Source organism: Lytechinus pictus, unplaced genomic scaffold (assembly GCF_037042905.1).
Source record: "Lytechinus pictus isolate F3 Inbred unplaced genomic scaffold, Lp3.0 scaffold_29, whole genome shotgun sequence".
NCBI classification, from domain to species: Eukaryota; Metazoa; Echinodermata; class Echinoidea; order Temnopleuroida; family Toxopneustidae; genus Lytechinus; species Lytechinus pictus.
Genome location: NW_026974149.1, coordinates 1,106,296 through 1,116,536, shown reverse-complemented (window position 1 = coordinate 1,116,536; position 10,241 = coordinate 1,106,296). Strand labels below are relative to the sequence as shown.

General features: G+C 37.0%; 1 long non-coding RNA gene across 1 annotated transcript; it reads left to right on the top strand.

Moving 5' to 3' along the window:
- The first annotated feature begins 1,931 nt into the window (after positions 1 to 1,931).
- LOC129273014 (uncharacterized) lies at positions 1,932 to 9,193 on the top strand. Its single transcript, XR_010296883.1, has 3 exons — positions 1,932 to 2,108; positions 6,078 to 6,194; positions 6,735 to 9,193. It is a non-coding gene; the product is annotated as an uncharacterized LOC129273014 (long non-coding RNA).
- Positions 9,194 to 10,241: the final 1,048 nt, after the last annotated feature.

Here is a 10,241-nt window from a genome sequence, read left to right as displayed (position 1 = left end):
ATGATTTGTATCAATGGTATACCATATGCCCAATATGGTGTCTCAGTAGTATGTGCCTATAGAGTGGTATAATTAATGGATAGTTGATGGATAATTGTAACGCAATTGTGGCTTAGTGGTGTGTTATTTATGTTAATGGTGAATGGTATGCCCAATTGCATTACCCAATAACATAATTCCGAAGATTTAAAGAAAAAAAAGATCAAAGATTAAAAATTAGAATTATTAAAATTTTTGAGTTGTGACTTTTATGCGAGCAGCTTCCCCAAATCAGGCCCATTCGCTCATGATGGCAAACATGGTCTGTTGCATTCTTTTAAATTGTCTTTGTCTTTATTAAATAAAAGGCCTATATGTGTTTAAATATTATTGAACTAGTGCTTAAAATACAATATTATTAATTTGTTATATTTTACAATTGTACATATTACCTTCTAAATTTATATCTGATGCATTGAGTGCAAAAATAAAAGGAGTCAATGAAATCTTATTTGATAAAAAGGGTTTTTATTGTACCTTAATATCAACGGACAAATTATTTCACAGCCGCTCCCGAAAGGGAAGAATACAATCATCATTTACTGTAAAAATCTTGAAATTAAAACATGCAAGTTTTAAAGAGCATGAACAAGATGTGTATTGTACTACATAGAAAATTGTACATTTCACCATCCTTTCTTTTCTCTTTTTGTTTCTTGGTATAATTTGAACGGCACACCACCTCTCCTATCTGTACGGTATACAGTTTTTTTTATGTAACGCCCCCCCCCCTTCTTGAAAGTTTTGTTCTATTTTTTAAATTATTTTTTTTATTTAATTATGGCCACTTTTTATAAAGAGAGCTATAGGGTGTTGCAAGAAAATATTTGCAGTCAATCCCAAAATTCGGTTGCAAATTTACAAGTGATAGACTAATTTCATCTAAAGTAAACCAATTTATAGATTTATTGATGAAAGAACCAATAAATCAGTTGCAAGTTTGCAATGAAAAGTAAGACTTTCAATTGATTTGGGAGTTTGAAATTGACTTGCGTTCAATTGCAAATTTCTTGCAATGTCCCATATGTCATTATTTTGCTTAAAATGAATTCACTGTTGGTTGTCTTCCTCCCCCAACCCCTATTGAAATTCCCATCGGCAGACCCTGATTTTGGTCTGCAACGACCAAAGCCCCCTCCCGGCCAATTTATATATCGCTACTACTGCTTTTGATCATAAACCGTTCCTCTTTTTTTTTCTTTACAAATTGTGTTTTGATTATTTTTTCTCACTCATGGATGGTGTTTATAAAGAGGAGAGCTATTCTAGGCCGGTCATTACTTGCTTAATTGAAATGATTTGTATGTTATTGTCTTGCCCCCCCCCCCGTATCAAAATTCCCTGCCGCCAGGCTAGTACAATATGCAACAGAAAAAAATATAATGAACGAAATTCTCAATTGCAATCAAAACAAAAGCGAAATTAAACAAAGAGAGAAAAGGAAAAAAGAAATAAGTAAAAAAAATATATATATCGAAAAACAGAAAAATAAATTTAAAAAAAAGAAAAGAAAAAGACTAAGACAAAGAAAAGAAGAAAGACTGAACAGACAAAAGAAGGAAAAAGAAAAAAAGACAATGGAAAGAAAAAAAGAAAGACATGGAATTATAGAACAGAAAAAAATTGAGCAAAATTATTTTTTTCATAGATCCTTTCAAAGGATAAGCAGTGGCAAAAATTGACTGCATGGTTAATTGCCAACCCAGAACCAATCAAGAAAAAGATACCCCTGATTTGGTCTTACATGCAATTCACTCCTCCCCCATATCGGGATGTATCTTGGCTAAGAAGCCCCCTCCCCCTGATTTGGTCTTGATTTACCCCCCCCCCCCCCAATATCGGGATGTGTTGGCTGCGCTGCTAGCTAGCTCGCTCTATGTATGTTAGTGTTGTTCTCGCACGCGCGCGCGCACGTACGCATGTAACCGCCAATTGCAATATTTGAAAAAAGAACCCGATCAACCACTGTTTTGCTGTTCAGAAGTCCGTCTATAATTCATCATAAACTAAAGGAACACAGGTCAGATTCGGACAACGACTTCAAATTCATTCGCAGAATACGCTAAACAGTAAGTTAGATAACAATTTTCTTTGATATTGTCTTCGTAGTTAGTGGCTCGGCCTGATTTTCTAGAATGTTACTGTTAGTGTTACTGTTAGATGTCGTTGTACTGCCACGGGGTTTCACTGCCACCGTACCGCCACTGCCCCGTTGGCGCGGGCCGGGACACGTCTGTCTCTGGCGAAATGGATTATGGGGTGCGTTAATATGCTTTGTATAGGCTGAGGTGAGCTGAGCCGAGCATTGTCATTGAGTAGTAATTCGCTCGTATGGCCTGATATCTATATTTCAATGTTTTACAAAACCATCTCTGAATACCGGTATGAATTTATGAATGAATGCTGTACAGTGCAGTACTGTCATGACATTGACTGTCAAAGTGTCAATTAGGCCATTGGTTACTGCACAACATTGACATTGTTTCACTGAAATGGAAACCTTGCCGAAAAATATTGCTCTGGAATGAGGCCTATAATTTGTTGTTGTTGGTAGATAATGTTGGTAAATTAAGATGACATGGACATGGTAGTATTCAGGTGAAACATGGTAAGGTGTCCTAAATTTTAAAACATAAAGTAAAGCCTTAAAGTTAAAGGCTACGCAGGCCCTAAAAAGCTACGCACCACTTATTGCGCATGCAATTTCAATGGTAAAATGTGCACTTTGTGTGCGGAACTGTGACTGGAGAGAGTGACAAACGATTCCTATTCAATTTTTCTAGAGAGACTGCAATAATTATTCAGAGAAAACCTACAACTGTTTGGAATTAACATATTTTAGAAATTGAGGCAGAGAAATATTCCATGATAAATCAAGAAGTGTTCTGAAAACATGGCGGGATTTTGGTATTAGTGAGTTATGTGATATTTTCTTTTTGGTTAGGCCTAAGGTTTTTTAGAATATTTATTACATATGAATACGATATAATTTGTTCAAATATAAAAATTTGCATAGTTTTTTACGTTTGTAAACAAAATTCGTAGTTTACATAGTATATGTAAATGTATCCCCCCAAAAAAGGGCCTATACTAATCTGAACTCAGCCATGCCAGCTGACTAAAATCACAATTTCTGAATTTTTTCCTTGGGATTTTTCCGTGGGATTGGGCGCTAATTTCGCACCGACCAACTTCGAGCAAAATTCACCACCAAATGTTGTTCTCAAATGTCATATCAAGTCTGAATTGCATTTGAATGTCCATATGCCCACCGCTTTTCCAAATATCGGGAACAGCTGTATATCGGCTTCGATCTCTACGTCATTGTTTGAATCCTCATGCGTTGCTTTGCCGTAATTTTGATATGGACTGAAGTTCGTAACCAAATCATGCAAACTGCCGCAGGCAAATCTTTTGGTCGCTAACTTCAGTCCTTATAAATAATGGCAAAGCCAAGCAAAGCGATGTCTGACTGAGAATTTGAACGATAACGTAATGTTTAATGTTGGGGCCCGCAAAGATAACCTGGCTTGAGCCCGGACCGGAAGGTTTAGCAAAAAAAATTATGGGTCCTGGATCGGCCCGGAACTCGGAGCCACCGCTCAACACCGCTGCTGCAGCCCTAAGAAAAACCTGGCACAGCTAATCCCTAATGCACTTTCGTACCCTGCGATGTTAGCGAACTAATTTAGCCTAAATATTTGTCCGAATCAATTCACTGAGCATCAGGAACATCTTTATTCCGGCTTCCACCATGATTTCATCATTCGAGTTATCAGATTTAGGGTCTCACTCCACCGTATATTTATTTGGATATTTGCTGAAGTTAGCGATTACAACGCGCAAACACGAAGTCAACAGTGTTGCTGCCCTCTGCGTTCGTTTGGCAAAATCTGACTAAGAATTTTAACTAAGACGTCGAGATCAAAGCTAAAATAATGCTGTTTCCACTGCTCAAAGTGGCTGAAATTCATGTAAAGGATAAATTAAGTTAGATTATTCGAGAAAATAGATGAGCTTGGTTCATGAATAGTGTTAAATTGTCACATTATCTTGGTATTTTTCGGAGACATAACAGCTTCTGAACTTCGCTGTTTTGGCTCTCAACCCGGACCGGCTTGCATGGCCTGGGGAAAATCCCCCCAACTCACTGGTCTCTGAATTCCACCCCGGCATGGCTCCCACCATTACGATAACATCGGGAATGGAGCCAAAATACCGCCGTTCCCGATCGTGATGTTTGGAAAAATGGTGGGCATACTGTGTATTGACCTCAAAATGTGTGTAGACAATTTCTGGTGGAAAATTTTGCTCGAAGTTGGCTGGTGTGAAACTGCATTAGTGCGGGAGAATAATCTGAGATCCTTTCATAGGGCTAGGCATATCCATTTTTAAAGTTAATTATATTTTTTAAAATTAAGTCTGTCCTGTGATCACTTTTTATTTATTTACTGATCAAAAACTTGCCCAAAATAATGTCTAGAATTCACCCACTGGCATATGATTGTCCAGGGACGGATCCTGGATTTCTCAAGGGGGGGGGGTGCACATTTTCCCAGGAAACTTTAACAAGCACAAAAAAAGAGATCTTTACTTGTGTATGAGACAATTACCGTGTTTACACTTGATCGGCTTTTGGTTCAGAACCAAAAGCCGATGCAGAATCGGCTTTTGGTTTATCTTGCACTGCATTTACACGCTGTTACAGCTTGCGGTGCAGAATCGGCTCGCGTGTCAAAAACCTCAATTGATACGCTCACCAACAAAATACGTCATAATAAAGACAACGCTGGATCCGTGCGCTTACAATTATGTCACAATGGTAAAGTAAATGAAATGCGCACCAATTGCTGATGCAGAATCGGCTTTCTGTTTACACGTAGTAAAAAAGCCGATTCTGCATCGGCTCGCAGTTCTGAACCTACTACTTTGGTGGTGCAAATTGCTGATTCTGAACCGCGAGCCGATGTTAATCGTGTTTTACACGCTATAGAAAAGCCGATTAAGTGTAAACACGGTATATATTTCCGTTAGAAATGTTTGCTGTAACTTTCAAAAGGAGGGACACACTTGTGTAAAGACGCCATATTTACATTAAACACATTGGCCCGAATTCACAAAGGTGGTTTTGAAAACCCACGGTTGAGTCCATGGTGTATGCAGATTTCCTGTATAAATTACGCTTAATTTAGCACGTATCTGGCGCGTGTGTAAAAAATGTCCAATTCTGATGCGCGCTTTTGTCGCAGTGCGCCAAATTGACGCCTGTTACAATGGTTAGATACGCTATTTTATTCATGAGTCCACTGTTTGAAGAGTGGACTCGTTAATTCAAAACAGTGGACTCGTGATTAAAATAGCGTGGATAACCACTGCAACAGGCGTCAATTTGGCGCACTGTGACAAAAGCGCGCATCAACATTGGACATATTTTGATATATGCTGTAAATAAGCTTAATTTATACAGGAAATCTCCATAAAACATGGACTCAACCGGGGTTTTCAAAACCACCTTTTTGAATTCGGGCCATTGACTATTGCTCTCAAGGGGGGGGGGGGGGGGGGGGGATTTGCCCCCATCTGGATCCGTTGCTGTGATTGTCAATACCAAGAAAAGAAAATCATATTGAATGTTATCAATTAATTGATTAGGCCTACCTTTTGAAAACTGCTGCTCTGGAAATATGACTTCAGATCATTCTTTTTCTATTAGATAATTTTCTCTTGCATATCTACATGATTGCTGATCAAAACATGTTACGCAGCAGAGTAACTGTGTTATATTGATCTATATATTTCCAGCATGCACACACAGAAAATCTTTGGTGGGGGAATTTTATTTCTGTGACATCAATTTCAAACATATTTTCAAGTAAATTTGCTGCATATGTTGAAATAAAAATTATCATGATGCTGTATATGAGTGAATCATTGCATTTTGGAGCTTAAAGAAAGTTTTACTATATTAGTATTATATTTTTGTTTTTATCTGCACATGCATATTTTCCAACACTCAAATTGATTTTATTTCATTTAAGATTGGACGACGGATACACTGGATGATAATGTAGATGGTCCAGGATTATCTGGGAAGGAAACTACAGGTGTTGAACACGGAAAACCGTTTACAAGAAAACAACTGGAGTTTGTGAAAGGTAATTGTGTAAGAATTCACTTCAGTGGAAAAAATTGCAAAGCTTCATTAAATAAAACAGATTGTACTCCTGCAGTGGCATAGCTGAAAAAAAACTTGTGAGGAATGGTAAAAATACTGAAAAAGACCAAATGTCATCCCCATTTATAGGATTACACGTCCTTTCTAACACCCCCCCCCCTGGAAAAAAAATCAATATGCTGGCGGGGGGGGGGGGGGGGTGGACACTTTGGCCCCAGGTATGCATGTGGTATGGTATTTGTCATCATTTGGGCAACCTCCCATTAATATAACGGGTTATTTTCTGCTAATCTATGGTTAAACATGAATTTCTTTATCATATTGTACAAAATGTTTTGTTGATATTTGTTAATTGGTACTATTCAATTGAAGGGTAGTGTATTATGCAAATTTCTCGATATTTTAGAAAAATATATCAATTTCTCAAGAAAGCTTGCACGCATGACAAGCATTGATGTTTTGAACCCGTAGCTGACATACTGTCCTTTGCATTGTTTTCATCCCATATTCCTTATTACAGCTGCAAGAAATTAATCTTGCCGAGTACGCATTCACTTCACCTTGGTCGAGTGCAGCACAGTGGATAAATGTGTTGCTGAAGGAAAACACCATTGCTAGGATTCAAACCCACGACACTCTGTTGAAAGGTGAGAGTCAGAACCACTAGACCACGACGCACCCACAGTTAACAAGCTGATGTCATACCCCCACTTGTTCTTTTGTATTTTATAACAAGAAGTCATGTTTATTCACATTTTGACCTCCAAGAACTAAAAAGTGGAGTGAAGATTTATTTAATGTAAACGCATGCATTGCTTGAAATCATTTTATGCTACGTGGGACATATCATACACACGTGTACGAAAATATGAAATTATTATGATTTCATTTTATAACATAAGCCTAACACATATTCCTGACGATCATGTGCACATTCCAGTAATTTTTCCCAAAATGTTGCTAAACCGTCAAATCAAAGACTTTGTTATCAGATTTTAACGAAATTGTCAACATTATGCTTTTCTGATTAATTCTCTTCCTACCTAAATCTCCCCTTTCCTCATGCTTTCTTTCTATGGACCCTTCATTCTCCTTATAACTATGTTATATGTAAAATGTAACCGGTCGTCCAACCCATTTGATTGAAGGGCTAGGTACTCTAGACTGAAAGTTATGTGATTTAAATTCAAAGAGAACATCAGACAAAAAAAAAACACTGAAAATTTCATCAAAATTGAATGAGGATTAACGAAATTATGACGAATTAAAGTTGTTATTTTTTGGTAAAACTGTTCTCTGCAAGTCCTCATGAATATACAAGATCCCAATTTATATATTTTTTTGTATTATATGAATTCAAATTTTGTCAAAGCTAGGTTGTAAAAAATTACGATTGACTACTGATATACTGTGTAAGACAAAAATTATATTATTTCTCACACATAGTTGAGTTATTCATCTGATTCAACACAACAAAAATAGACAAAAAAGAAATAAGTGGGAATCTTGTATATTTGAACTATGGGAAATAGTTAAAAAATAGATGTGCTACTAAGAATTATTTTCTATATGATTTGCAAAATATTAAAAAAAGATGTCGCTATTTTTCTTGTTTTTTTTTAATTTTCATGATATATTCTTTATTATTCTATTATTCTATATATTCTATTTTTGATATAGATATTATTTATTTCTTTACGTATCTTTAATGTATTTATGATAAACTTTTGGCATGTTTCTACAGAAAATCATTAAAAACGATTTATCTTTTCCGGACTCGAAAAACCTTATCGCCCTTAAACCAACCTGCTTCTACAAACCGAATAATCTGATTAACTCGCTTTTCGCGTTGCAAATACGGCAGAAATCGGAAAATTCAACCTATAACCTCACGTTGCATTGTACATATGTCCAAAATTGCATCTTCTTAGGAAAATTTTCAAAATTTGTGGTAGATCTCACTCAATGTAGAAGGTATACGTGTTGCACGATCAGCTGGCGAGATCGAAAAGGCCAGAATGTGCAAATTTATGTACTGCGAAATTGCACTTTTGGGATTAAGCACTTCCGCCAGACACGATACGCTATTTTGCCGTGTGTTTTTACAGAAAAGTTGAACGGATTAACATGGCAATAACCACCTCTCAGAGATGGTTATGAGAAACCATATTTTGCTTGAAGCAGTTTATCAATAAACCGCATCGCGTCTGTTTCTACAAAATTCTACAGGAAAGTTTTCCGGGATTCTGGATACTTACGCAGGTAATACCTTTTAACGATTCTATGTAGAAACACGCCGTTTGATATATCTTTTAGGTGAAAAGAAAATAGAGAAATATTAGGAGGTTCTATTTTTATGGGGGTACTATTTCCCCCCCTTTTAGGGATATTTATTTCCTCTAAGTTTGGTACTCTTTACCTTTAATCATTTGGCCATGTGAAGGCTATCACACATTTTGAGTTTAATCTTCGAAATTTGGTGTTCATCAGTTTGTTGTCCAAACTCTGTCTTACATTTAGATTTGTTTATAGGAAGATTAACATAATATCTATGTGGAGTGCAATCATTGACCTCTTGTACAGTCGTGCAGTCACATGTATTCATAATGCTGGTGCTTTTATGCCATACATGTACTTGTCAATACTGGGTTCCACTCTTTTGTACTTGAACTTATTAGTAAAAAAAATATTTTATTAATGTCATTGAAGTAGCTGTGTGAAAGCAATTACACACAACAGATTTAAAATCAAGGTTATTGTATTACAAGTATCAGGTTTGTTTGCAGAACAGTGGTTTTGCCAAGTACTCAATCCACGTAAAAAGCCATCAGAGAGAACATGTTTATTCTTGGAAATGTTATTCATTTGTTGTGTTTTTCAATTAAACTCTGTCTTGATACATGTTTATTTTAGATACCAAGATTGACAGAGTATAGATGTCAACGAGGAGCAAAGTCATATATATTTATAACTTTATGTGCTTTAATTATAAAGTCTATACTTGTGAATACTGTGTTCCATTTATGCTGCACTTAAACTTCTTATAGTAAAAACATTTGACGTTCTTAAAATAACTGTTTTCATCATTTTTTTCTTGTGCATACTTAATCCATTATCAAACCTACCATTAACCCGAGCTATATATGCTGTTCACCATTGGTCTACCATTCACTGTACTTTATTGGCCTACTATACATTGTACACCTTTGGTCTACTGTCTATCATTCAGTGTAAACCATTGGTCTACCATTCACAGTACACTTGTGGTCTATAATGTATGGCCAATGGTGTAAATTGAATGGTTGACCAATGGTATAGAGTGTATGGTATGAAAATGGTGTACAGTGAACGGTAGGCCAATGGTGTACGGTAAATGGTAGGTCAACGGTGTATGGTAAGCCAATGGTGTACGGTGATTGGTAGGTCAATGGTGTATGGTGTATGGTAGGCCAATGGTGAACTGTAAATGGTAGGTCAATGGTGTGCGGTGTATGGTATAGGCCAATGGTGTACAATGTATGGTAGTTCAATGGTGTATGGTGAATGGTAGGGCAATGGTGAACGGTGTATGGTGAATGGTAGGTGAATGGTGTACGGTGAATGGTACGCGAATGGTGTACGGTGAATGGTAGGTGTACGGTGTATGGTGAATGGTAGGCGAATGGTTTATGGTGAATGGTACGCGAATGGTTTATGGTGAATGGTACGCGAATGGTGTACGGTGAATGGTACGCGAATGGTGTACGGTGAATGGTAGGTGTACGGTGTATGGTGAATGGTAGGCGAATGGTGTATGGTGAATGGTACGTGAATGGTGTATGGTGAATGGTAGGGGAATGGTGAATGGTGTAAGGTGAATGGTAGACCAATGGTGTCCAGTGAACGGTGGCTGAATGGTAAATGGTAGGCCAGTGAATGGTGGCTGAATGGTGGTCAATGGTAAACCTGTCTATAGTGGCCATGGTAGATCAATGGTGAATGGTATTTGATCAATGGTATATGAATGGTAAATGGTGCTCATGAATAT